Here is a 20,928-nt window from a genome sequence, read left to right on the forward strand (position 1 = left end):
TTTCAACCCACGCCCGCATACGTAGACCAGAAGCCTCGTTCAACCCGTATGACTGGGCAAGGTTTCCCTTAAGTCTGGCGCCTTCGACCACTCGGCCATGCTGACACAATATATCAGCCCCAGCAAAAAAACACTGACTTTATGCTGGTAGTAAAGTAAAAAAATATTGTCAGAAGTGGGATTCGAACCCACGTCCACATACGTCGACCAAAGGCCTCGTTTAACCGGTATCACCGGGCAATGTTTCCCTCAAGTCTGGTGCCTTAGACAACTCGGCCGTTCTGACACGATATGTAAACTGCAGCAAAGGAAGACACTGACTTTGTTCTGGTAGTAAAGTAAAAAAAGTTTGTCAGAAGTGGGATTTGAACCCACGCACACATACGTGGACCAGAAGCCTCGCTCAACTCGTATGACTGGGCAAGGTTTCCCTTGAGTCTAGCACCTTCGACCACTCGGCCATTCTGACACAATATTTCAGCCCAGCAAAAGGAGATACTGACTTTGTGCTGGTAGTAAATTAAAAAAAATTGACAGAAGTGAGATTCGAACCCACGCACACATACGTGGACCAGAGGTCTAGTTCAACTCGCATCACCGGGCAAGGTTTCCCGTCAGTCTGGCGCCTTACACCACTCGGCCATTCTGATACGATATGTCAGCCCCAGCAAAAGGAGACGCTGACTTTGTTCTGTTAGTGAAGTAAAAAAAGTTTGTCAGAAAAGGGGTTCGAACCCACGCACACATACGTGGACCAGAATCTTCGTTCAACTCGTATCACTGGGCAAGGTTTCCCTTGAGTCTGGCGCCTTAGACCACTCGGCCATTCTGATACGATATATCAGCCCCAGCAGAAGATGACACTGACTTTATGCTCGTAGTAAAGTAAAAAAAAGTTTGTCTGAAGTGGGATTTGAATCCCGCCCACACACCTAGACCAGAAGCCTCGTTGAACCCGTATCACAGGGCAAGGTTTTCCTTGAGTCTGGCGCCTTAGACCACTCGGCCATTCTGACACGATATATCAGCCCCATCAAAAGAAGACACTGACTTCGTGCTGGTAGTAAAGTAAAAAAAGTTTGTCAGAAGTGGGATTCGAACCCACGCACACATACGTGGACCAGAAGCCTCGTTCAACCCGTATCACTGGGCAAGGTTTCCCTTGAGTCTGGAGCCTTAGACCACTCGACCATTCTGACACGATATTTCAGCCCCAGCAAAAGAAGACACTGACATTGTGCTGGTAGTAAAGTAAAAAAAAAGAACTTCTCAGAAGTGGGATTTTAACCCACGCCCACATAGGTAGACCAGAAGCCTCGTTCAACCCGTATCACTGGGAAAGGTTTCCTTTAAGTCTGGTGCCTTGGACCACTCGGCCATTCTGACACGATATTTCAGCCCAGCAAAAGAAGACACTGACTTTCTTCTGGTAGTAGATTAAAAAATTTTGTCAGAAGTGGGATTCAAACCCACACCCACATACGTGGACCAGAAGCCTCGTTCAACCCGTATCACTGGGCAAGGTTTCCCTTCAGTCTGGCGTCTTAGACCACTCGGCCATTCTGATACGATATATCAGCCCCAGCAAAAGGAGACATTGACTTTGTTCTGTTAGTGAAGTAAAAAAAGTTTGTCTGAAGAGGGATTCGAACCCACGCCCACATACGTGGACCAGAAGCCTCGTTCAACCCCTATCACTGGGCAAGGTTTCCCTTGAGTCTGGGGCCTTAGACCACTCGGCCATTCTGACACGATATATCAGCCCCAGCAAAAGAAGACACTGCCTTCGTGCCGGTAGTAAAGTAAAAAAAGTTTGTCAGAAGTGGGATTCGAACCAACGCCCTCATACGTGGACCAGAAGAATCGTTCAACCCGTATCATTGGGCAAGGTTTCCCTTGAGTCTGGCGCCTTAGACCACTCGGCCATTCAGACAAAATATATCAGCCCAGCAAAAGAAGACACTGACATTGTTCTGGTGGTAAAGTAAAAAAAAGTTTGTCAGAAGTGCGATTCGAACCCACGCCCACATACGTGGACCAGAAGCCTCGTTCAACCTGTATCACTGGGCAAGGTTTCGCTTGAGTCTGGAGCCTTAGACCACTCGGCCATTCTGACACGATATTTCAGCCTCAGCAAAAAAACACTGACTTTATGCTGGTAGTAAAGTAAAAAAGATTGTCAGAAGTGGGATTCGAACCCACGTCCACATACGTGGACCAAAGGCCTCGTTTAACCCGTATCACCGGGTAATGTTTCCCTTAAGTCTGGCGCCTTGGACCACTCGGCCATTCTGACACGATATTTCAGCCCAGCAAAAGGAGACACTGACTTTCTTCTGGTAGTAGATTAAAAACTTTTGTCAGAAGTGGGATTCGAACCCACGCACACATACGTGGACCAGAAGCCTCGTTCATCTCGTATGACTGGGCAAGGTTTCCCTTGAGTCAAGCACCTTCGACCACTCGGCCATTCTGACACAATATTTCAGCCCAGCAAAACGAGACACTGACTTTGTGCTGGTAGTAAATTAAAAAAAATTGACAGAAGTGAGATTCGAAGCCACGCACACATACGTGGACCAGAGGCCTCGTTCAACTCGCATCACCGGGCAAGGTTTCCCTTCAGTCTGGCGCCTTACACCACTCGGCCATTCTTATACGATATGTCAGCCCCAGCAAAAGGAGACGCTGACTTTGTTCTGTTAGTGAAGTAAAAAAAAGTTTGTCAGAAGAGGGGTTCAAACCCACGCACACATACGTGGACCAGAAGCCTCGTTCAACTCGTATCACTGGGCAAGGTTTCCCTTGAGTCTAGCTCCTTAGACCACTCGGCCATTCTGATACAATATATTAGCCCCAGCAAAAGATGACACTGACTTTATGCTCGTAGTAAAGTAAAAAAAAGTTTGTCTGAAGTGGGATTTGAACCCACGCCCACACACCTAGACCAGAAGCCTTGTTCAACCCCTATCACTGAGCAAGGTTTCTCTTGAGTCTGGCGCCTTAGACCACTCGGCCACTCAGACAAAATATATCAGCCCAGCAAAAGGAGACACTGACATTGTTCTGGTAGTAAAGTAAAAAAAAGTTTGTCAGAAGTGGGATTCGAACCCACGCCCACATACGTGGACCAGAAGCCTCGTTCAACCCGTATCACTGGGCAAGGTTTCCCTTGAGTCTGGAGCCTTAGACCACTCGACCATTCTGACACGATATTTCAGCCCCAGCAAAAGACGACACTGACATTGTGCTGGTAGTAAAGTAAAAAAAAAGAACTTCTCAGAAGTGGGATTTTAACCCACGCCCACATAGGTAGACCAGAAGCCTCGTTCAACCCGTATCACTGGGAAAGGTTTCCTTTAAGTCTGGTGCCTTGGACCACTCGGCCATTCTGACACGATATTTCAGCCCAGCAAAAGAAGACACTGACTTTCTTCTGGTAGTAGATTAAAAAATTTTGTCAGAAGTGGGATTCAAACCCACACCCACATACGTGGACCAGAAGCCTCGTTCAACCCGTATCACTGGGCAAGGTTTCCCTTCAGTCTGGCGTCTTAGACCACTCGGCCATTCTGATACGATATATCAGCCCCAGCAAAAGGAGACATTGACTTTGTTCTGTTAGTGAAGTAAAAAAAGTTTGTCTGAAGAGGGATTCGAACCCACGCCCACATACGTGGACCAGAAGCCTCGTTCAACCCCTATCACTGGGCAAGGTTTCCCTTGAGTCTGGGGCCTTAGACCACTCGGCCATTCTGACACGATATATCAGCCCCAGCAAAAGAAGACACTGCCTTCGTGCCGGTAGTAAAGTAAAAAAAGTTTGTCAGAAGTGGGATTCGAACCCACGCCCTCATACGTGGACCAGAAGAATCGTTCAACCCGTATCATTGGGCAAGGTTTCCCTTGAGTCTGGCGCCTTAGACCACTCGGCCATTCAGACAAAATATATCAGCCCAGCAAAAGAAGACACTGACATTGTTCTGGTGGTAAAGTAAAAAAAAGTTTGTCAGAAGTGCGATTCGAACCCACGCCCACATACGTGGACCAGAAGCCTCGTTCAACCTGTATCACTGGGCAAGGTTTCGCTTGAGTCTGGAGCCTTAGACCACTCGGCCATTCTGACACGATATTTCAGCCTCAGCAAAAAAACACTGACTTTATGCTGGTAGTAAAGTAAAAAAGATTGTCAGAAGTGGGATTCAAACCCACGTCCACATACGTGGACCAAAGGCCTCGTTTAACCCGTATCACCGGGTAATGTTTCCCTTAAGTCTGGCGCCTTGGACCACTCGGCCATTCTGACACGATATTTCAGCCCAGCAAAAGGAGACACTGACTTTCTTCTGGTAGTAGATTAAAAACTTTTGTCAGAAGTGGGATTCGAACCCACGCACACATACGTGGACCAGAAGCCTCGTTCATCTCGTATGACTGGGCAAGGTTTCCCTTGAGTCAAGCACCTTCGACCACTCGGCCATTCTGACACAATATTTCAGCCCAGCAAAACGAGACACTGACTTTGTGCTGGTAGTAAATTAAAAAAAATTGACAGAAGTGAGATTCGAAGCCACGCACACATACGTGGACCAGAGGCCTCGTTCAACTCGCATCACCGGGCAAGGTTTCCCTTCAGTCTGGCGCCTTACACCACTCGGCCATTCTTATACGATATGTCAGCCCCAGCAAAAGGAGACGCTGACTTTGTTCTGTTAGTGAAGTAAAAAAAAGTTTGTCAGAAGAGGGGTTCAAACCCACGCACACATACGTGGACCAGAAGCCTCGTTCAACTCGTATCACTGGGCAAGGTTTCCCTTGAGTCTAGCGCCTTAGACCACTCGACCATTCTGATACAATATATTAGCCCCAGCAAAAGATGACACTGACTTTATGCTCGTAGTAAAGTAAAAAAAAGTTTGTCTGAAGTGGGATTTGAACCCACGCCCACACACCTAGACCAGAAGCCTTGTTCAACCCCTATCACTGAGCAAGGTTTCTCTTGAGTCTGGCGCCTTAGACCACTCGGCCACTCAGACAAAATATATCAGCCCAGCAAAAGGAGACACTGACATTGTTCTGGTAGTAAAGTAAAAAAAAGTTTGTCAGAAGTGGGATTCGAACCCACGCCCACATACGTGGACCAGAAGCCTCGTTCAACCAGTATCACCGGGCAAGGTTTCGCTTGAGTCTGGAGCCTTAGACCACTCGGCCATTCTGACACGATATTTTAGTCCTAACCAAAGAAGACACTGGCTTTGTTGTTGTACTAAAATAAAAAAAGTTTGTCAGAAGTGGGATTCACACCCACGCCCACATACGTGGACCAGAAGCCTCGTTCAACCCGTATCACTGCGCAAGGTTTCCCTTGAGTCTGGCGCCTTAGACCACTCGGCCATTCGGACAAAATATATCAGCCCAGCAAAAGGAGACACTGAGATTGTTCTGGTAGTAAAGTAAAAAAAAAGTTTGTCAGATGTGGGATTCGAACCCACGCCCACATACGTGGACCAGAAGCCTCGTTCAACCCGTATCACAGGGCAAGGTTTCGCTTGAGTCTGAAGCCTTAGACCACTCGGCCATTCTGACACGATATTTCAGCCCCAGCAAAAGGAGACACTGACTTTGTGCTGGTAGTAAAGTAAAGAAAAGAGCTTCTCAGAAGTGGGATTTCAACCGACGCCCTAAACGTAGACCAGAAGCCTCGTTAAACCCGTTTCACTGGGCAAGGTTTCCCTTAAGTCTGGCGCCTTGGACCACTCGGCCATTCTGACATGATATTTTAGTCCTAACCAAAGGAGACACTGGCTTCGTTCTTGTACTAAATAAAAAAAGTTTGTCAGAAGTGGAATTCACACCCACGCCCACATACGTGGACCAGAAGCCTCGTTCAACCCGTATCTTTGCGCAAGGTTTCCCTTGAGTCTGGTGCCTTGGACCACTCGGCCATTCTGACACGATATTTCAGCCCAGCAAAAGGAGACACTGACTTTCTTCTGGTAGTAGATTAAAAATTTTTGTCAGAAGTGAGATTCAAACCCACACCCACATACGTGGACCAGAAGCCTCGTTCAATCCGTATCACTGGGCAAGGTTTCCCTTAAGTCTGGCGCCTTCGACCACTCGGCAATTCTGGCACGATATTTCAGCCTTAGCAAAAGGAGACACTGACTTTGTGCTGGTAGTAAAGTAAAAAAAGAGCTTCTCAGAAGTGGGATTTCAACCCACGCCCGCATACGTAGACCAGAAGCCTCGTTCAACCCGTATGACTGGGCAAGGTTTCCCTTAAGTCTGGCGCCTTCGACCACTCGGCCATGCTGACACAATATATCAGCCCCAGCAAAAAAACACTGACTTTATGCTGGTAGTAAAGTAAAAAAAGATTGTCAGAAGTGGGATTCGAACCCACGTCCACATACGTCGACCAAAGGCCTCGTTTAACCGGTATCACCGGGCAATGTTTCCCTCAAGTCTGGTGCCTTAGACAACTCGGCCGTTCTGACACGATATGTAAGCTGCAGCAAAGGAAGACACTGACTTTGTTCTGGTAGTAAAGTAAAAAAAGTTTGTCAGAAGTGGTATTTGAACCCACGCACACATACGTGGACCAGAAGCCTCGTTCAACTCGTATGACTGGGCAAGGTTTCCCTTGAGTCTAGCACCTTCGACCACTCGGCCATTCTGACACAATATTTCATCTCAGCAAAAGGAGATACTGACTTTGTGCTGGTAGTAAATTAAAAAAAATTGACAGAAGTGAGATTCGAACCCACGCACACATACGTGGACCAGAGGTCTCGTTCAACTCGCATCACCGGGCAAGGTTTCCCTTCAGTCTGGCGCCTTACACCACTCGGCCATTCTGATACGATATGTCAGCCCCAGCAAAAGGAGACGCTGACTTTGTTCTGTTAGTGAAGTAAAAAAAGTTTGTCAGAAAAGGGGTTCGAACCCACGCACACATACGTGGACCAGAATCTTCGTTCAACTCGTATCACTGGGCAAGGTTTCCCTTGAGTCTGGCGCCTTAGACCACTCGGCCATTCTGATACGATATATCAGCCCCAGCAGAAGATGACACTGACTTTATGCTCGTAGTAAAGTAAAAAAAAGTTTGTCTGAAGTGGGATTTGAATCCCGCCCACACACCTAGACCAGAAGCCTCGTTGAACCCGTATCACAGGGCAAGGTTTTCCTTGAGTCAGGCGCCTTAGACCACTCGGCCATTCTGACACGATATATCAGCCCCAACAAAAGAAGACACTGACTTCGTGCTGGTAGTAAAGTAAAAAAAGTTTGTCAGAAGTGGGATTCGAACCCACGCACACATACGTGGACCAGAAGCCTCGTTCAACCCGTATCACTGGGCAAGGTTTCCCTTGAGTCTGGAGCCTTAGACCACTCGACCATTCTGACACGATATTTCAGCCCCAGCAAAAGAAGACACTGACATTGTGCTGGTAGTAAAGTAAAAAAAAGAACTTCTCAGAAGTGGGATTTTAACCCACGCCCACATAGGTAGACCAGAAGCCTCGTTCAACCCGTATCACTGGGAAAGGTTTCCTTTAAGTCTGGTGCCTTGGACCACTCGGCCATTCTGACACGATATTTCAGCCCAGCAAAAGAAGACACTGACTTTCTTCTGGTAGTAGATTAAAAAATTTTGTCAGAAGTGGGATTCAAACCCACACCCACATACGTGGACCAGAAGCCTCGTTCAACCCGTATCACTGGGCAAGGTTTCCCTTCAGTCTGGCGTCTTAGACCACTCGGCCATTCTGATACGATATGTCAGCCCTAGCAAAAGGAGACATTGACTTTGTTCTGTTAGTGAAGTAAAAAAAGTTTGTCTGAAGAGGGATTCGAACCCACGCCCGCATACGTGGACCAGAAGCCTCGTTCAACCCCTATCACTGGGCAAGGTTTCCCTTGAGTCTGGGGCCTTAGACCCCTCGGCCATTCTGACACGATATATCAGCCCCAGCAAAAGAAGACACTGCCTTCGTGCCGGTAGTAAAGTAAAAAAAGTTTGTCAGAAGTGGGATTCGAACCCACGCCCTCATACGTGGACCAGAAGAATCGTTCAACCCGTATCATTGGGCAAGGTTTCCCTTGAGTCTGGCGCCTTAGACCACTCGGCCATTCAGACAAAATATATCAGCCCAGCAAAAGAAGACACTGACATTGTTCTGGTAGTAAAGTAAAAAAAAGTTTGTCAGAAGTGCGATTCGAACCCACGCCCACATACGTGGACCAGAAGCCTCGTTCAACCTGTATCACTGGGCAAGGTTTCGCTTGAGTCTGGAGCCTTAGACCACTCGGCCATTCTGACACGATATTTCAGCCTCAGCAAAAAAACACTGACTTTATGCTGGTAGTAAAGTAAAAAAGATTGTCAGAAGTGGGATTCGAACCCACGTCCACATACGTGGACCAAAGGCCTCGTTTAACCCGTATCACCGGGTAATGTTTCCCTTAAGTCTGGCGCCTTGGACCACTCGGCCATTCTGACACGATATTTCAGCCCAGCAAAAGGAGACACTGACTTTCTTCTGGTAGTAGATTAAAAACTTTTGTCAGAAGTGGGATTCGAACCCACGCACACATACGTGGACCAGAAGCCTCGTTCATCTCGTATGACTGGGCAAGGTTTCCCTTGAGTCAAGCACCTTCGACCACTCGGCCATTCTGACACAATATTTCAGCCCAGCAAAACGAGACACTGACTTTGTGCTGGTAGTAAATTAAAAAAAATTGACAGAAGTGAGATTCGAAGCCACGCACACATACGTGGACCAGAGGCCTCGTTCAACTCGCATCACCGGGCAAGGTTTCCCTTCAGTCTGGCGCCTTACACCACTCGGCCATTCTTATACGATATGTCAGCCCCAGCAAAAGGAGACGCTGACTTTGTTCTGTTAGTGAAGTAAAAAAAAGTTTGTCAGAAGAGGGGTTCAAACCCACGCACACATACGTGGACCAGAAGCCTCGTTCAACTCGTATCACTGGGCAAGGTTTCCCTTGAGTCTAGCGCCTTAGACCACTCGGCCATTCTGATACAATATATTAGCCCCAGCAAAAGATGACACTGACTTTATGCTCGTAGTAAAGTAAAAAAAAGTTTGTCTGAAGTGGGATTTGAACCCACGCCCACACACCTAGACCAGAAGCCTTGTTCAACCCCTATCACTGAGCAAGGTTTCTCTTGAGTCTGGCGCCTTAGACCACTCGGCCACTCGGACAAAATATATCAGCCCAGCAAAAGGAGACACTGACATTGTTCTGGTAGTAAAGTAAAAAAAAGTTTGTCAGAAGTGGGATTCGAACCCACGCCCACATACGTGGACCAGAAGCCTCGTTCAACCAGTATCACCGGGCAAGGTTTCGCTTGAGTCTGGAGCCTTAGACCACTCGGCCATTCTGACACAATATTTTAGTCCTAACCAAAGAAGACACTGGCTTTGTTGTTGTACTAAAATAAAAAAAGTTTGTCAGAAGTGGGATTCACACCCACGCCCACATACGTGGACCAGAAGCCTCGTTCAACCCGTATCACTGCGCAAGGTTTCCCTTGAGTCTGGCGCCTTAGACCACTCGGCCATTCGGACAAAATATATGAGCCCAGCAAAAGGAGACACTGAGATTGTTCTGGTAGTAAAGTAAAAAAAAGTTTGTCAGATGTGGGATTCGAACCCACGCCCACATACGTGGACCAGAAGCCTCGTTCAACCCGTATCACAGGGCAAGGTTTCGCTTGAGTCTGAAGCCTTAGACCACTCGGCCATGCTGACACAATATATCAGCCCCAGCAAAAAAACACTGACTTTATGCTGGTAGTAAAGTAAAAAAAGATTGTCAGAAGTGGGATTCGAACCCACGTCCACATACGTCGACCAAAGGCCTCGATTAACCGGTATCACCGGGCAATGTTTCCCTCAAGTCTGGTGCCTTAGACAACTCGGCCGTTCTGACACGATATGTAAGCTGCAGCAAAGGAAGACACTGACTTTGTTCTGGTAGTAAAGTAAAAAAAGTTTGTCAGAAGTGGGATTTGAACCCACGCACACATACGTGGACCAGAAGCCTCGTTCAACTCGTATGACTGGGCAAGGTTTCCCTTGAGTCTAGCACCTTCGACCACTCGGCCATTCTGACACAATATTTCAGCCCAGCAAAAGGAGATACTGACTTTGTGCTGGTAGTAAATTAAAAAAAATTGACAGAAGTGAGATTCGAACCCACGCACACATACGTGGACCAGAGGTCTCGTTCAACTCGCATCACCGGGCAAGGTTTCCCTTCAGTCTGGCGCCTTACACCACTCGGCCATTCTGATACGATATGTCAGCCCCAGCAAAAGGAGACGCTGACTTTGTTCTGTTAGTGAAGTAAAAAAAGTTTGTCAGAAAAGGGGTTCGAACCCACGCACACATACGTGGACCAGAATCTTCGTTCAACTCGTATCACTGGGCAAGGTTTCTCTTGAGTCTGGCGCCTTAGACCACTCGGCCATTCTGATACGATATATCAGCCCCAGCAGAAGATGACACTGACTTTATGCTCGTAGTAAAGTAAAAAAAAGTTTGTCTGAAGTGGGATTTGAATCCCGCCCACACACCTAGACAAGAAGCCTCGTTGAACCCGTATCACAGGGCAAGGTTTTCCTTGAGTCAGGCGCCTTAGACCACTCGGCCATTCTGACACGATATATCAGCCCCAACAAAAGAAGACACTGACTTCGTGCTGGTAGTAAAGTAAAAAAAGTTTGTCAGAAGTGGGATTCGAACCCACGCACACATACGTGGACCAGAAGCCTCGTTCAACCCGTATCACTGGGCAAGGTTTCCCTTGAGTCTGGAGCCTTAGACCACTCGACCATTCTGACACGATATTTCAGCCCCAGCAAAAGAAGACACTGACATTGTGCTGGTAGTAAAGTAAAAAAAAGAACTTCTCAGAAGTGGGATTTTAACCCACGCCCACATAGGTAGACCAGAAGCCTCGTTCAACCCGTATCACTGGGAAAGGTTTCCTTTAAGTCTGGTGCCTTGGACCACTCGGCCATTCTGACACGATATTTCAGCCCAGCAAAAGAAGACACTGACTTTCTTCTGGTAGTAGATTAAAAAATTTTGTCAGAAGTGGGATTCAAACCCACACCCATATACGTGGACCAGAAGCCTCGTTCAACCCGTATCACTGGGCAAGGTTTCCCTTCAGTCTGGCGTCTTAGACCACTCGGCCATTCTGATACGATATGTCAGCCCCAGCAAAAGGAGACATTGACTTTGTTCTGTTAGTGAAGTAAAAAAAGTTTGTCTGAAGAGGGATTCGAACCCACGCCCACATACGTGGACCAGAAGCCTCGTTCAACCCCTATCACTGGGCAAGGTTTCCCTTGAGTCTGGGGCCTTAGACCACTCGGCCATCCTGACACGATATATCAGCCCCAGCAAAAGAAGACACTGCCTTCGTGCCAGTAGTAAAGTAAAAAAAGTTTGTCAGAAGTGGGATTCGAACCCACGCCCTCATACGTGGACCAGAAGAATCGTTCAACCCGTATCATTGGGCAAGGTTTCCCTTGAGTCTGGCGCCTTAGACCACTCGGCCATTCAGACAAAATATATCAGCCCAGCAAAAGAAGACACTGACATTGTTCTGGTAGTAAAGTAAAAAAAAAGTTTGTCAGAAGTGCGATTCGAACCCACGCCCACATACGTGGACCAGAAGCCTCGTTCAACCTGTATCACTGGGCAAGGTTTCGCTTGAGTCTGGAGCCTTAGACCACTCGGCCATTCTGACACGATATTTCAGCCTCAGCAAAAAAACACTGACTTTATGCTGGTAGTAAAGTAAAAAAGATTGTCAGAAGTGGGATTCGAACCGACGTCCACATACGTGGACCAAAGGCCTCGTTTAACCCGTATCACCGGGTAATGTTTCCCTTAAGTCTGGCGCCTTGGACCACTCGGCCATTCTGACACGATATTTCAGCCCAGCAAAAGGAGACACTGACTTTCTTCTGGTAGTAGATTAAAAACTTTTGTCAGAAGTGGGATTCGAACCCACGCACACATACGTGGACCAGAAGCCTCGTTCATCTCGTATGACTGGGCAAGGTTTCCCTTGAGTCAAGCACCTTCGACCACTCGGCCATTCTGACACAATATTTCAGCCCAGCAAAACGAGACACTGACTTTGTGCTGGTAGTAAATTAAAAAAAATTGACAGAAGTGAGATTCGAAGCCACGCACACATACGTGGACCAGAGGCCTCGTTCAACTCGCATCACCGGGCAAGGTTTCCCTTCAGTCTGGCGCCTTACACCACTCGGCCATTCTTATACGATATGTCAGCCCCAGCAAAAGGAGACGCTGACTTTGTTCTGTTAGTGAAGTAAAAAAAAGTTTGTCAGAAGAGGGGTTCGAACCCACACACACATACTTGGACCAGAAGCCTCGTTCAACTCGTATCACTGGGCAAGGTTTCCCTTGAGTCTAGCGCCTTAGACCACTCGGCCATTCTGATACGATATATTAGCCCCAGCAAAAGATGACACTGACTTTATGCTCGTAGTAAAGTAAAAAAAAGTTTGTCAGAAGTGGGATTCGAACCCACGCCCACATACGTGGACCAGAAGCCTCGTTCAACCAGTATCACCGGGCAAGGTTTCGCTTGAGTCCGGAGCCTTAAACCACTCGGCCCTTCTGACACGATATATCAGCCCCAGCATAAGAAGACACTGACTTCGTGCTGGTAGCAAAGTAAAAAAAAGTTTGTCAGAAGTGGGATTCGAACACACGCACACATACGTGGACCAGAAGCCTCGTTACACTCATATCACTGGGCAAGGTTTCCCTTAAGTCTGGCGCCTTAGACCACTCGGCCATTCTGATACGATATGTCAGCCCCAGCAAAAGGAGACACTGACTTTGATCTGTTAGTGAAGTAAAAAAAAATTGAACGCAGCTTCCCTCGGGGGAACACTGAGGAGGATGCGGACCATATAATTGGTTAACGGGGTGTTAAAGTGCGACTTACTTGGGTCGATGGCTAAATTGGTTAACGTGGTTGTGAAATGGGGTGTTAAATTGCGACTTATTTGGGTCGATGGCTAAATTGGTTAACGTGGTTGTAGGAGGGGGTGTTAAATGAGTGAACACGTACACACGTATGCGAAAGGGCGGCGCTGGTCGAAGGGACGTCGACCATTGTGTTTGGGGATTCGTTGGAATTCATTTCACCGCGACCTTGGACGTCGACGCGCCGTACAAACCAACCGATGAGCGGCAACTAAGCGAGCGAGCGCCGACCTTGAGTATATATACAGCACGACGGCGCATGCACTGTCAGCTGTTGAATGTTCTCGAAGCGCGACGCCACATGCGCGTCCACTGGAGAATCAGGAGAATTGTGGATGTCGAACTCGGTGTGTAGAGGAGGAAGGGTGCACAGATGGTGGAGGAGTGAAGCGCGCGCGGTGTGTAGAGGAGGAAGGGATGCACAGATGGTGGAAGAGTGGGCGACGGCGCGACGGCGCATGCGCGCGCGTCAGCTGTCGAATGTTCGAGAAGCGGTGTGGACGGCGCGGACGACGCGGACGGCGCACTACAAGGCGCGAGTATAAGATGCTCCGCATCTAAAAAGTTTGTCGGAAGAGGGATTCGAACCCACGCCCATATACGTGGACCAGAAGCCTCGTTCAACCCCTATCACTGGGCAAGGTTTCCCTTGAGTCTGGCGCCTTAGACCACTCGGCCATTCTGACACGATATAGCAGCCCCAGCAAAAGAAGACACTGACTTCGTGCTGGTAGTAAAGTAAAAAAAGTTTGTCAGAAGTGGGATTCGAACCCACGCCCCCATACGTGAACCAGAAGCATCGTTCAACCCGTATCACTGGGCAAGGTTTCCCTTGAGTCTGGCGCCTTAGACCAATCGGCCATTCGGGCAAAATATATCAGCCCAGCAAAAGGAGACACTGACATTGTTCCGGTAGTAAATTAAAAAAATTGACAGAAGTGAGATTCGAACCCACGCACGCATGGACCAGAAGCCGCGTTCAACTCGCATCACCGGGCAAGGTTTCCCTTCAGTCTGGCGCCTTAGACCACTCGACCATTCTGACACGATATTTCAGCTCCAGCAAAAGAAGACACTGACTTTGTGCTGGTAGTAAAGTAAAAAAAAGAACTTCTCAAAAGTGGGATTTTAACCCACGCCCACATACGTAGACCAGAAGCCTCGTTCAACCCGTATCACTGGGAAAGGTTTCCTTTAAGTCTGGTGCCTTGGACCACTCGGTCATTCTGACACAATATTTCGGCCCAGCAAAAGAAGACGCTGACTCTGTGCTGGTAGTAAAGTAAAAAAAAATTGACAGAAGTGGGATTCGAACCCACGCATGCATACGTGTACCAGAAGCCTCGTTCAACTCACTGGGCAAGGTTTCCCTTGAGTCTGGAGCCTTAGACCACTCGACCATTCTGTTACGATATTTCAGCCGCAGCAGAAGGAGACACTGACTTTGTGCTGGTAGTAAAGTAAAAAAAGAGCTTCTCAGAAGTGGGATTTCAACCCACGCCCACATACGTAGACCAGAAGCCTCGTTCAACCCGTATGACTGGGCAAGGTTTCCCTTAAGTCTGGCGCCTTCGACCACTCGGCCATGCTGACACAATATATCAGCCCCAGCAAAAACACACTGACTTTATGCTGGTAGTAAAGTAAAAAAAAGATTGTCAGAAGTGGGATTCGAACCCACGTCCACATACGTCGAGCAAAGGCCTCGTTTAACCGGTATCACCGGGCAATGTTTCCCTTAAGTCTGGTGCCTTAGACAACTCGGCCGTTCTGACACGATATAATAGCTGCAGCAAAGGAAGACACTGACTTTGTTCTGGTAGTAAAGTAAAAAAAGTTTGTCAGAAGTGGGATTTGAACCCACGCACACATACGTGGACCAGAAGCCTCGTTCATCTCGTATGACTGGGCAAGGTTTCCCTTGAGTCTAGCACCTTCGACCACTCGGCCATTCTGACACAATATTTCAGCCCAGCAAAAGGAGACACTGACTTTGTGCTTGTAGTAAATTAAAAAAAATTGACAGAAGTGAGATTCGAACCCACGCACACATACGTGGACCAGAGGTCTCGTTCAACTCGCATCACCGGGCAAGGTTTCCCTTCAGTCTGGCGCCTTACACCACTCGGCCATTCTGATACGATATGTCAGCCCCAGCAAAAGGAGACGCTGACTTTGTTCTGTTAGTGAAGTAAAAAAAGTTTGTCAGAAGAGGGGTTCGAACCCACGCACACATACGTGGACCAGAATCCTCGTTCAACTCGTATCACTGGGCAAGGTTTCCCTTGAGTCTGGCGCCTTAGACCACTCGGCCATTCGGACAAAATATATCAGCCCAGCAAAAGGAGACACTGAGATTGTTCTGGTAGTAAAGTAAAAAAAAGTTTGTCAGATGTGGGATTCGAACCCACGCCCACATACGTGGACCAGAAGCCTCGTTCAACCCGTATCACAGGGCAAGGTTTCGCTTGGGTCTGAAGCCTTAGACCACTCGGCCATTCTGACACGATATTTCAGCCCCAGCAAAAGGAGACACTGACTTTGTGCTGGTAGTAAAGTAAAGAAAAGAGCTTCTCAGAAGTGGGATTTCAACCGACGCCCTAAACGTAGACCAGAAGCCTCGTTAAACCCGTTTCACTGGGCAAGGTTTCCCTTAAGTCTGGCGCCTTGGACCACTCGGCCATTCTGACACGATATTTCAGCCCAGCAAAAGGAGACACTGACTTTCTTCTGGTAGTAGATTAAAAAAGTTTTGTCACAAGTGGGATTCGAACCCACGCACACATACGTGGACCAGAAGCCTCGTTCATCTCGTATGACTGGGCAAGGTTTCCCTTGAGTCTAGCACCTTCGACCACTCGGCCATTCTGACACGATATAGCAGCCCCAGCAAAAGAAGACACTGACTTCGTGCTGGTAGTAAAGTAAAAAAAGTTTGTCAGAAGTGGGATTCGAACCCACGCCCACATACGTGAACCAGAAGCATCGTTCAACCCGTATCACTGGGCAAGGTTTCCCTTGAGTCTGGCGCCTTAGACCAATCGGCCATTCGGGCAAAATATATCAGCCCAGCAAAAGGAGACACTGACATTGTTCCGGTAGTAAATTAAAAAAAATTGACAGAAGTGAGATTCGAACCCACGCACGCATGGACCAGAAGCCTCGTTCAACTCGCATCACCGGGCAAGATATCCCTTCAGTCTGGCGCCTTAGACCACTCGACCATTCTGACACGATATTTCAGCCCCAGCAAAAGAAGACACTGACTTTGTGCTGGTAGTTAAGTAAAAAAAAAGAACTTCTCAAAAGTGGGATTTTAACCCACGCCCACATACGTAGACCAGAAGCCTCGTTCAACCCGTATCACTGGGAAATGTTTCATTTAAGTCTGGTGCCTTGGACCACTCGGTCATTCTGACACAATATTTCGGCCCAGCAAAAGAAGACGCTGACTCTGTGCTGGTAGTAAAGTAAAAAAAAATTGACAGAAGTGGGATTCGAACCCACGCATCCATACGTGTACCAGAAGCCTCGTTCAACTCACTGGGCAAGGTTTCCCTTGAGTCTGGAGCCTTAGACCACTCGACCATTCTGTTACGATATTTCAGACGCAGCAGAAGGAGACACTGACTTTGTGCTGGTAGTAAAGTAAAAAAAGAGCTTCTCATAAGTGGGATTTCAACCCACGCCCACATACGTAGACCAGAAGCCTCGTTCAACCCGTATGACTGGGCAAGGTTTCCCTTAAGTCTGGCGCCTTCGACCACTCGGCCATGCTGACACAATATATCAGACCCAGCAAAAAAACACTGACTTTATGCTGGTAGTAAAGTAAAAAAAAAGATTGTCAGAAGTGGGATTCGAACCCACGTCCACATACGTCGAGCAAAGGCCTCGTTTAACCGGTATCACCGGGCAATGTTTCCGTTAAGTCTGGTGCCTTAGACAACTCGGCCGTTCTGACACGATATATAAGCTGCAGCAAAGGAAGACACTGACTTTGTTCCGGTAGTAAAGTAAAAAAAGTTTGTCAGAAGTGGGATTTGAACCCACGCACACATACGTGGACCAGAAGCCTCGTTCAACCCGTATCACAGGGCAAGGTTTCGCTTGGGTCTGAAGCCTTAGACCACTCGGCCATTCTGACACGATATTTCAGCCCCAGCAAAAGGAGACACTGACTTTGTGCTGGTAGTAAAGTAAAGAAAAGAGCTTCTCAGAAGTGGGATTTCAACCGACGCCCTAAACGTAGACGAGAAGCCTCGTTAAACCCGTTTCACTGGGCAAGGTTTCCCTTAAGTCTGGCGCCTTGGACCACTCGGCCATTCTGACACGATATTTCAGCCCAGCAAAAGGAGACACTGACTTTCTTCTGGTAGTAGATTAAAAAAGTTTTGTCAGAAGTGGGATTCGAACCCACGCACACATACGTGGACCAGAAGCCTCGTTCATCTCGTATGACTGGGCAAGGTTTCCCTTGAGTCTAGCACCTTCGACCACTCGGCCATTCTGACACAATATTTCAGCCCAGCAAAAGGAGACACTGACTTTGTGCTGGTAGTAAATTAAAAGAAATTGACAGAAGTGAGATTCGAACCCTCGCACACATACGTGGACCAGAGGCCTCGTTAAACTCACATCACCGGGCAAGGTTTCCCTTCAGTCTGGCGCCTTACACCACTCGGCCATTCTGATACGATATGTCAGCCCCAGCAAAAGGAGACGCTGACTTTGTTCTGTTAGTGAAGTAAAAAAAAGTTTGTCGGAAGAGGGGTTCGAACCCACGCACACATACGCGGACCAGAATCCTCGTTCAACCCGTATCACTGAGCAAGGTTTCTCTTGAGTCTGGCGCCTTAGACCACTCGGCCATTCGGACACGACATATCAACCCAGCAAAAGGAGACACTGACATTGTTCTGTTAGAAAAGTAAAAAAAAGTTTGTCAGAAGTGGGATTCGAACCCACGCCCACATACGTGGACCAGAAGCCTCGTTCAACCAGTATCACCGGGCAAGGTTTCGCTTGAGTCTGGAGCCTTAGACCACTCGGCCATTCTGACACAATATAGCAGCCCCAGCAAAAGAAGACACTGACTTCGTGCTGGTAGTAAAGTAAAAAAAGTTTGTCAGAAGTGGGATTCGAACCCACGCCCACATACGTGAACCAGAAGCATCGTTCAACCCGTATCACTGGGCAAGGTTTCCCTTGAGTCTGGCGCCTTAGACCAATCGGCCATTCGGGCAAAATATATCAGCCCAGCAAAAGGAGACACTGACATTGTTCCGGTAGTAAATTAAAAAAAATTGACAAAAGTGAGATTCGAACCCACGCACGCATGGACCAGAAGCCTCGTTCAACTCGCATCACCGGGCAAGGTTTCCCTTCAGTCTGGCGCCTTAGACCACTTGACCATTCTGACACGATATTTCAGCCCCAGCAAAAGAAGACACTGACTTTGTGCTGGTAGTAAAGTAAAAAAAAGAACTCAAAAGTGGGATTTTAACCCACGCCCACATACGTAGACCAGAAGCCTCGTTCAACCCGTATCACTGGGAAAGGTTTCCTTTAAGTCTGGTGCCTTGGACCACTCGGCCATTCTGACACGATATTTCAGCCCAGCAAAAGGAGACACTGACTTTCTTCTGGTAGTAGATTAAAAAATTTTGTCAGAAGTGGGATTCAAACCCACACCCACATACGTGGACCAGAAGCCTCGTTCAATCCGTATCACTGGGCAAGGTTTCCCTTAAGTCTGGCGCCTTCGACCACTCGGCCATTCTGACACAATATTTCGGCCCAGCAAAAGAAGACGCTGACTCTGTGCTGGTAGTAAAGTAAAAAAAATTGACAGAAGTGGGATTCGAACCCACGCACACATACGTGTACCAGAAGCCTCGTTCAACTCACTGGGCAAGGTTTCCCTTGAGTCTGGAGCCTTAGACCACTCGACCATTCTGGCACGATATTTCAGCCTTAGCAGAAGGAGACACTGACTTTGTGCTGGTAGTAAAGTAAAAAAAGAGCTTCTCAGAAGTGGGATTTCAACCCACGCCCACATACGTAGACCAGAAGCCTCGTTCAACCCGTATGACTGGGCAAGGTTTCCCTTAAGTCTGGCGCCTTCGACCACTCGGCCATGCTGACGCAATATATCAGCCCCAGCAAAAAAACACTGACTTTATGCTGGTAGTAAAGTAAAAAAAGATTGTCAGAAGTGGGATTCGAACCCACGTACACATACGTCGACCAAAGGCCTCGTTTAACCGGTATCACCGGGCAATGTTTCCCGTAAGTCTGGTGCCTTAGACAACTCGGCCGTTCTGACACGATATATAAGCTGCAGCAAAGGAAGACACTGACTTTGTTCTGGTAGTAAAGTAAAAAAAGTTTGTCAGAAGTGGGATTCGAACCCACGCACACATACGTGGATCAGAAGCCTCGTTCATCTCGTATGACTGGGCAAGGTTTCCCTTGAGTCTAGCACCTTCGACCACTCGGCCATTCTGACACAATATTTCAGCCCAGCAAAAGGAGACACTGACTTTGTGCTGGTAGTAAATTAAAAAAAAATACAGAAGTGAGATTCGAACCCACGCACACATACGTGGACCAGAGGCCTCGTTCAACTCGCATCACCCGGCAAGGTTTCCCTTCAGTCTGGCGCCTTACACCACTCGGTCATTCTGATACGATATGTCAGCCCCAGCAAAAGGAGACGCTGACTTTGTTCTGTTAGTGAAGTAAAAAAAGTTTGTCAGAAGAGGGGTTCGAACCCACGCACACATACGTGTACCAGAAGCCTCGTTCAACTCGTATCACTGGGCAAGGTTTCCCTTGAGTCTGGCGCCTTAGACCACTCGGCCATTCTGATACGATATATCAGCCCCAGCAAAAGATGACACTGACTTTATGCTCGTAGTAAAGTAAAAAAAAGTTTGTCTGAAGTGGGATTTGAACCCCCGCCCACACACCTAGACCAGAAGCCTCGTTGAACCCCTATCACCGGGCAAGGTTTCCCTTCAGTCTGACGCCTTAGACCACTCGGCCATTCTGACACAATTTTTCTGCCCAGCAAAAGGAGACACTGACTTTGTTCTGGTAGTAAAGTAAAAAAAAGTTTGTCAGAATAGGATTCGAACCCACGCCCACATACGTGGACCAGAAGCCTCGTTCAACCCGTATCACTGGGCAAGGTTTCCCTTGAGTCTGGAGCCTTAGACCACTCGACCATTCTGACACGATATTTCAGCCCCAGCAAAAGAAGACACTGACTTTGTGCTTGTAGTAAAGTAAAAAAAAGAACTTCTCAGAAGTGGGATTTTAACCCACGCCCACATACGTAGACCAGAAGCCTCGTTCAACCCGTATCACTGGGAAAGGTTTCCTTTAAGTCTGGTGCCTTGGACCACTCGGCCATTCTGACACGATATTTCAGCCCAGCAAAAGAAGACACTGACTTTCTTCTGGTAGTAGATTAAAAAATTTTGTCAGAAGTGGGATTCAAACCCAGACCCACATGCGTGGACCAGAAGCCTCGTTCAACCCGTATCACTGGGCAAGGTTTCCCTTAAGTCTGGCGCCTTCGACCACTCGGTCATTCTGACACAATATTTCGGCCCAGCAAAAGAAGTCGCTGACTCTGTGCTGGTAGTAAAGTAAAAAAAATTGACAGAAGTGGGATTCGAACCCACGCATGCATACGTGTACCAGAAGCCTCGTTCAACTCAATGGGCAAGGTTTCCCTTGAGTCTGGAGCCTTAGACCCCTCGACCATTCTGACACGATATTTCAGCCTCAGCAGAAGGAGACACTGACTGTGTGCTGGTAGTAAAGTAAAAAAAAGAGC

General features: G+C 47.9%; 44 non-coding genes across 44 annotated transcripts; all 44 read right to left on the reverse strand.

The window, feature by feature from the left end:
• Positions 1–350: 350 nt before the first annotated feature.
• TRNAL-CAA (transfer RNA leucine (anticodon CAA)) lies at positions 351–469 on the reverse strand. The gene is made up of 2 exons: positions 432–469; positions 351–396 (listed from the first exon to the last, which is right to left on the reverse strand). It is a non-coding gene; the product is annotated as a tRNA-Leu (tRNA).
• A 611-nt stretch (positions 470–1,080) lies between these two features.
• On the reverse strand, positions 1,081–1,199 carry TRNAL-CAA (transfer RNA leucine (anticodon CAA)). The gene is made up of 2 exons: positions 1,162–1,199; positions 1,081–1,126 (listed from the first exon to the last, which is right to left on the reverse strand). It is a non-coding gene; the product is annotated as a tRNA-Leu (tRNA).
• A 68-nt stretch (positions 1,200–1,267) lies between these two features.
• TRNAL-UAA (transfer RNA leucine (anticodon UAA)) lies at positions 1,268–1,386 on the reverse strand. Its single transcript has 2 exons — positions 1,349–1,386; positions 1,268–1,313 (listed from the first exon to the last, which is right to left on the reverse strand). It is a non-coding gene; the product is annotated as a tRNA-Leu (tRNA).
• A 428-nt stretch (positions 1,387–1,814) lies between these two features.
• Positions 1,815–1,933, reverse strand: TRNAL-CAA (transfer RNA leucine (anticodon CAA)). The gene is made up of 2 exons: positions 1,896–1,933; positions 1,815–1,860 (listed from the first exon to the last, which is right to left on the reverse strand). It is a non-coding gene; the product is annotated as a tRNA-Leu (tRNA).
• A 64-nt stretch (positions 1,934–1,997) lies between these two features.
• Positions 1,998–2,116, reverse strand: TRNAL-CAA (transfer RNA leucine (anticodon CAA)). Its single transcript has 2 exons — positions 2,079–2,116; positions 1,998–2,043 (listed from the first exon to the last, which is right to left on the reverse strand). It is a non-coding gene; the product is annotated as a tRNA-Leu (tRNA).
• A 61-nt stretch (positions 2,117–2,177) lies between these two features.
• Positions 2,178–2,296, reverse strand: TRNAL-UAA (transfer RNA leucine (anticodon UAA)). Its single transcript has 2 exons — positions 2,259–2,296; positions 2,178–2,223 (listed from the first exon to the last, which is right to left on the reverse strand). It is a non-coding gene; the product is annotated as a tRNA-Leu (tRNA).
• A 62-nt stretch (positions 2,297–2,358) lies between these two features.
• On the reverse strand, positions 2,359–2,477 carry TRNAL-CAA (transfer RNA leucine (anticodon CAA)). Its single transcript has 2 exons — positions 2,440–2,477; positions 2,359–2,404 (listed from the first exon to the last, which is right to left on the reverse strand). It is a non-coding gene; the product is annotated as a tRNA-Leu (tRNA).
• A 430-nt stretch (positions 2,478–2,907) lies between these two features.
• TRNAL-CAA (transfer RNA leucine (anticodon CAA)) lies at positions 2,908–3,026 on the reverse strand. The gene is made up of 2 exons: positions 2,989–3,026; positions 2,908–2,953 (listed from the first exon to the last, which is right to left on the reverse strand). It is a non-coding gene; the product is annotated as a tRNA-Leu (tRNA).
• A 64-nt stretch (positions 3,027–3,090) lies between these two features.
• On the reverse strand, positions 3,091–3,209 carry TRNAL-CAA (transfer RNA leucine (anticodon CAA)). Its single transcript has 2 exons — positions 3,172–3,209; positions 3,091–3,136 (listed from the first exon to the last, which is right to left on the reverse strand). It is a non-coding gene; the product is annotated as a tRNA-Leu (tRNA).
• Positions 3,210–3,277: 68 nt separating this feature from the next.
• On the reverse strand, positions 3,278–3,396 carry TRNAL-UAA (transfer RNA leucine (anticodon UAA)). Its single transcript has 2 exons — positions 3,359–3,396; positions 3,278–3,323 (listed from the first exon to the last, which is right to left on the reverse strand). It is a non-coding gene; the product is annotated as a tRNA-Leu (tRNA).
• Positions 3,397–3,824: 428 nt separating this feature from the next.
• On the reverse strand, positions 3,825–3,943 carry TRNAL-CAA (transfer RNA leucine (anticodon CAA)). The gene is made up of 2 exons: positions 3,906–3,943; positions 3,825–3,870 (listed from the first exon to the last, which is right to left on the reverse strand). It is a non-coding gene; the product is annotated as a tRNA-Leu (tRNA).
• Positions 3,944–4,007: 64 nt separating this feature from the next.
• TRNAL-CAA (transfer RNA leucine (anticodon CAA)) lies at positions 4,008–4,126 on the reverse strand. Its single transcript has 2 exons — positions 4,089–4,126; positions 4,008–4,053 (listed from the first exon to the last, which is right to left on the reverse strand). It is a non-coding gene; the product is annotated as a tRNA-Leu (tRNA).
• Positions 4,127–4,187: 61 nt separating this feature from the next.
• TRNAL-UAA (transfer RNA leucine (anticodon UAA)) lies at positions 4,188–4,306 on the reverse strand. The gene is made up of 2 exons: positions 4,269–4,306; positions 4,188–4,233 (listed from the first exon to the last, which is right to left on the reverse strand). It is a non-coding gene; the product is annotated as a tRNA-Leu (tRNA).
• Positions 4,307–4,368: 62 nt separating this feature from the next.
• TRNAL-CAA (transfer RNA leucine (anticodon CAA)) lies at positions 4,369–4,487 on the reverse strand. The gene is made up of 2 exons: positions 4,450–4,487; positions 4,369–4,414 (listed from the first exon to the last, which is right to left on the reverse strand). It is a non-coding gene; the product is annotated as a tRNA-Leu (tRNA).
• Positions 4,488–4,917: 430 nt separating this feature from the next.
• Positions 4,918–5,036, reverse strand: TRNAL-CAA (transfer RNA leucine (anticodon CAA)). Its single transcript has 2 exons — positions 4,999–5,036; positions 4,918–4,963 (listed from the first exon to the last, which is right to left on the reverse strand). It is a non-coding gene; the product is annotated as a tRNA-Leu (tRNA).
• A 64-nt stretch (positions 5,037–5,100) lies between these two features.
• Positions 5,101–5,219, reverse strand: TRNAL-CAA (transfer RNA leucine (anticodon CAA)). Its single transcript has 2 exons — positions 5,182–5,219; positions 5,101–5,146 (listed from the first exon to the last, which is right to left on the reverse strand). It is a non-coding gene; the product is annotated as a tRNA-Leu (tRNA).
• A 248-nt stretch (positions 5,220–5,467) lies between these two features.
• On the reverse strand, positions 5,468–5,586 carry TRNAL-CAA (transfer RNA leucine (anticodon CAA)). The gene is made up of 2 exons: positions 5,549–5,586; positions 5,468–5,513 (listed from the first exon to the last, which is right to left on the reverse strand). It is a non-coding gene; the product is annotated as a tRNA-Leu (tRNA).
• A 1,708-nt stretch (positions 5,587–7,294) lies between these two features.
• Positions 7,295–7,413, reverse strand: TRNAL-CAA (transfer RNA leucine (anticodon CAA)). The gene is made up of 2 exons: positions 7,376–7,413; positions 7,295–7,340 (listed from the first exon to the last, which is right to left on the reverse strand). It is a non-coding gene; the product is annotated as a tRNA-Leu (tRNA).
• Positions 7,414–7,480: 67 nt separating this feature from the next.
• TRNAL-UAA (transfer RNA leucine (anticodon UAA)) lies at positions 7,481–7,599 on the reverse strand. Its single transcript has 2 exons — positions 7,562–7,599; positions 7,481–7,526 (listed from the first exon to the last, which is right to left on the reverse strand). It is a non-coding gene; the product is annotated as a tRNA-Leu (tRNA).
• Positions 7,600–8,027: 428 nt separating this feature from the next.
• On the reverse strand, positions 8,028–8,146 carry TRNAL-CAA (transfer RNA leucine (anticodon CAA)). Its single transcript has 2 exons — positions 8,109–8,146; positions 8,028–8,073 (listed from the first exon to the last, which is right to left on the reverse strand). It is a non-coding gene; the product is annotated as a tRNA-Leu (tRNA).
• Positions 8,147–8,210: 64 nt separating this feature from the next.
• TRNAL-CAA (transfer RNA leucine (anticodon CAA)) lies at positions 8,211–8,329 on the reverse strand. Its single transcript has 2 exons — positions 8,292–8,329; positions 8,211–8,256 (listed from the first exon to the last, which is right to left on the reverse strand). It is a non-coding gene; the product is annotated as a tRNA-Leu (tRNA).
• Positions 8,330–8,390: 61 nt separating this feature from the next.
• On the reverse strand, positions 8,391–8,509 carry TRNAL-UAA (transfer RNA leucine (anticodon UAA)). The gene is made up of 2 exons: positions 8,472–8,509; positions 8,391–8,436 (listed from the first exon to the last, which is right to left on the reverse strand). It is a non-coding gene; the product is annotated as a tRNA-Leu (tRNA).
• Positions 8,510–8,571: 62 nt separating this feature from the next.
• Positions 8,572–8,690, reverse strand: TRNAL-CAA (transfer RNA leucine (anticodon CAA)). The gene is made up of 2 exons: positions 8,653–8,690; positions 8,572–8,617 (listed from the first exon to the last, which is right to left on the reverse strand). It is a non-coding gene; the product is annotated as a tRNA-Leu (tRNA).
• A 430-nt stretch (positions 8,691–9,120) lies between these two features.
• On the reverse strand, positions 9,121–9,239 carry TRNAL-CAA (transfer RNA leucine (anticodon CAA)). Its single transcript has 2 exons — positions 9,202–9,239; positions 9,121–9,166 (listed from the first exon to the last, which is right to left on the reverse strand). It is a non-coding gene; the product is annotated as a tRNA-Leu (tRNA).
• Positions 9,240–9,303: 64 nt separating this feature from the next.
• TRNAL-CAA (transfer RNA leucine (anticodon CAA)) lies at positions 9,304–9,422 on the reverse strand. Its single transcript has 2 exons — positions 9,385–9,422; positions 9,304–9,349 (listed from the first exon to the last, which is right to left on the reverse strand). It is a non-coding gene; the product is annotated as a tRNA-Leu (tRNA).
• A 247-nt stretch (positions 9,423–9,669) lies between these two features.
• On the reverse strand, positions 9,670–9,788 carry TRNAL-CAA (transfer RNA leucine (anticodon CAA)). The gene is made up of 2 exons: positions 9,751–9,788; positions 9,670–9,715 (listed from the first exon to the last, which is right to left on the reverse strand). It is a non-coding gene; the product is annotated as a tRNA-Leu (tRNA).
• Positions 9,789–10,033: 245 nt separating this feature from the next.
• TRNAL-CAA (transfer RNA leucine (anticodon CAA)) lies at positions 10,034–10,152 on the reverse strand. The gene is made up of 2 exons: positions 10,115–10,152; positions 10,034–10,079 (listed from the first exon to the last, which is right to left on the reverse strand). It is a non-coding gene; the product is annotated as a tRNA-Leu (tRNA).
• Positions 10,153–10,763: 611 nt separating this feature from the next.
• On the reverse strand, positions 10,764–10,882 carry TRNAL-CAA (transfer RNA leucine (anticodon CAA)). The gene is made up of 2 exons: positions 10,845–10,882; positions 10,764–10,809 (listed from the first exon to the last, which is right to left on the reverse strand). It is a non-coding gene; the product is annotated as a tRNA-Leu (tRNA).
• A 67-nt stretch (positions 10,883–10,949) lies between these two features.
• On the reverse strand, positions 10,950–11,068 carry TRNAL-UAA (transfer RNA leucine (anticodon UAA)). Its single transcript has 2 exons — positions 11,031–11,068; positions 10,950–10,995 (listed from the first exon to the last, which is right to left on the reverse strand). It is a non-coding gene; the product is annotated as a tRNA-Leu (tRNA).
• Positions 11,069–11,496: 428 nt separating this feature from the next.
• TRNAL-CAA (transfer RNA leucine (anticodon CAA)) lies at positions 11,497–11,615 on the reverse strand. Its single transcript has 2 exons — positions 11,578–11,615; positions 11,497–11,542 (listed from the first exon to the last, which is right to left on the reverse strand). It is a non-coding gene; the product is annotated as a tRNA-Leu (tRNA).
• A 65-nt stretch (positions 11,616–11,680) lies between these two features.
• TRNAL-CAA (transfer RNA leucine (anticodon CAA)) lies at positions 11,681–11,799 on the reverse strand. Its single transcript has 2 exons — positions 11,762–11,799; positions 11,681–11,726 (listed from the first exon to the last, which is right to left on the reverse strand). It is a non-coding gene; the product is annotated as a tRNA-Leu (tRNA).
• A 61-nt stretch (positions 11,800–11,860) lies between these two features.
• TRNAL-UAA (transfer RNA leucine (anticodon UAA)) lies at positions 11,861–11,979 on the reverse strand. Its single transcript has 2 exons — positions 11,942–11,979; positions 11,861–11,906 (listed from the first exon to the last, which is right to left on the reverse strand). It is a non-coding gene; the product is annotated as a tRNA-Leu (tRNA).
• Positions 11,980–12,041: 62 nt separating this feature from the next.
• On the reverse strand, positions 12,042–12,160 carry TRNAL-CAA (transfer RNA leucine (anticodon CAA)). The gene is made up of 2 exons: positions 12,123–12,160; positions 12,042–12,087 (listed from the first exon to the last, which is right to left on the reverse strand). It is a non-coding gene; the product is annotated as a tRNA-Leu (tRNA).
• Positions 12,161–12,590: 430 nt separating this feature from the next.
• Positions 12,591–12,709, reverse strand: TRNAL-CAA (transfer RNA leucine (anticodon CAA)). The gene is made up of 2 exons: positions 12,672–12,709; positions 12,591–12,636 (listed from the first exon to the last, which is right to left on the reverse strand). It is a non-coding gene; the product is annotated as a tRNA-Leu (tRNA).
• A 937-nt stretch (positions 12,710–13,646) lies between these two features.
• TRNAL-CAA (transfer RNA leucine (anticodon CAA)) lies at positions 13,647–13,765 on the reverse strand. Its single transcript has 2 exons — positions 13,728–13,765; positions 13,647–13,692 (listed from the first exon to the last, which is right to left on the reverse strand). It is a non-coding gene; the product is annotated as a tRNA-Leu (tRNA).
• A 1,153-nt stretch (positions 13,766–14,918) lies between these two features.
• TRNAL-CAA (transfer RNA leucine (anticodon CAA)) lies at positions 14,919–15,037 on the reverse strand. The gene is made up of 2 exons: positions 15,000–15,037; positions 14,919–14,964 (listed from the first exon to the last, which is right to left on the reverse strand). It is a non-coding gene; the product is annotated as a tRNA-Leu (tRNA).
• A 428-nt stretch (positions 15,038–15,465) lies between these two features.
• TRNAL-CAA (transfer RNA leucine (anticodon CAA)) lies at positions 15,466–15,584 on the reverse strand. The gene is made up of 2 exons: positions 15,547–15,584; positions 15,466–15,511 (listed from the first exon to the last, which is right to left on the reverse strand). It is a non-coding gene; the product is annotated as a tRNA-Leu (tRNA).
• Positions 15,585–17,107: 1,523 nt separating this feature from the next.
• On the reverse strand, positions 17,108–17,226 carry TRNAL-CAA (transfer RNA leucine (anticodon CAA)). Its single transcript has 2 exons — positions 17,189–17,226; positions 17,108–17,153 (listed from the first exon to the last, which is right to left on the reverse strand). It is a non-coding gene; the product is annotated as a tRNA-Leu (tRNA).
• A 248-nt stretch (positions 17,227–17,474) lies between these two features.
• Positions 17,475–17,593, reverse strand: TRNAL-CAA (transfer RNA leucine (anticodon CAA)). The gene is made up of 2 exons: positions 17,556–17,593; positions 17,475–17,520 (listed from the first exon to the last, which is right to left on the reverse strand). It is a non-coding gene; the product is annotated as a tRNA-Leu (tRNA).
• Positions 17,594–18,022: 429 nt separating this feature from the next.
• On the reverse strand, positions 18,023–18,141 carry TRNAL-CAA (transfer RNA leucine (anticodon CAA)). The gene is made up of 2 exons: positions 18,104–18,141; positions 18,023–18,068 (listed from the first exon to the last, which is right to left on the reverse strand). It is a non-coding gene; the product is annotated as a tRNA-Leu (tRNA).
• Positions 18,142–18,746: 605 nt separating this feature from the next.
• On the reverse strand, positions 18,747–18,865 carry TRNAL-UAA (transfer RNA leucine (anticodon UAA)). Its single transcript has 2 exons — positions 18,828–18,865; positions 18,747–18,792 (listed from the first exon to the last, which is right to left on the reverse strand). It is a non-coding gene; the product is annotated as a tRNA-Leu (tRNA).
• A 62-nt stretch (positions 18,866–18,927) lies between these two features.
• Positions 18,928–19,041, reverse strand: TRNAL-CAA (transfer RNA leucine (anticodon CAA)). Its single transcript has 2 exons — positions 19,004–19,041; positions 18,928–18,973 (listed from the first exon to the last, which is right to left on the reverse strand). It is a non-coding gene; the product is annotated as a tRNA-Leu (tRNA).
• Positions 19,042–19,834: 793 nt separating this feature from the next.
• TRNAL-CAA (transfer RNA leucine (anticodon CAA)) lies at positions 19,835–19,953 on the reverse strand. Its single transcript has 2 exons — positions 19,916–19,953; positions 19,835–19,880 (listed from the first exon to the last, which is right to left on the reverse strand). It is a non-coding gene; the product is annotated as a tRNA-Leu (tRNA).
• A 433-nt stretch (positions 19,954–20,386) lies between these two features.
• TRNAL-UAA (transfer RNA leucine (anticodon UAA)) lies at positions 20,387–20,505 on the reverse strand. The gene is made up of 2 exons: positions 20,468–20,505; positions 20,387–20,432 (listed from the first exon to the last, which is right to left on the reverse strand). It is a non-coding gene; the product is annotated as a tRNA-Leu (tRNA).
• Between the last annotated feature and the right edge of the window lie 423 nt (positions 20,506–20,928).

This window comes from Rhipicephalus microplus, chromosome 2, assembly GCF_043290135.1.
Source record: "Rhipicephalus microplus isolate Deutch F79 chromosome 2, USDA_Rmic, whole genome shotgun sequence".
NCBI classification, from domain to species: domain Eukaryota; kingdom Metazoa; phylum Arthropoda; class Arachnida; order Ixodida; family Ixodidae; genus Rhipicephalus; species Rhipicephalus microplus.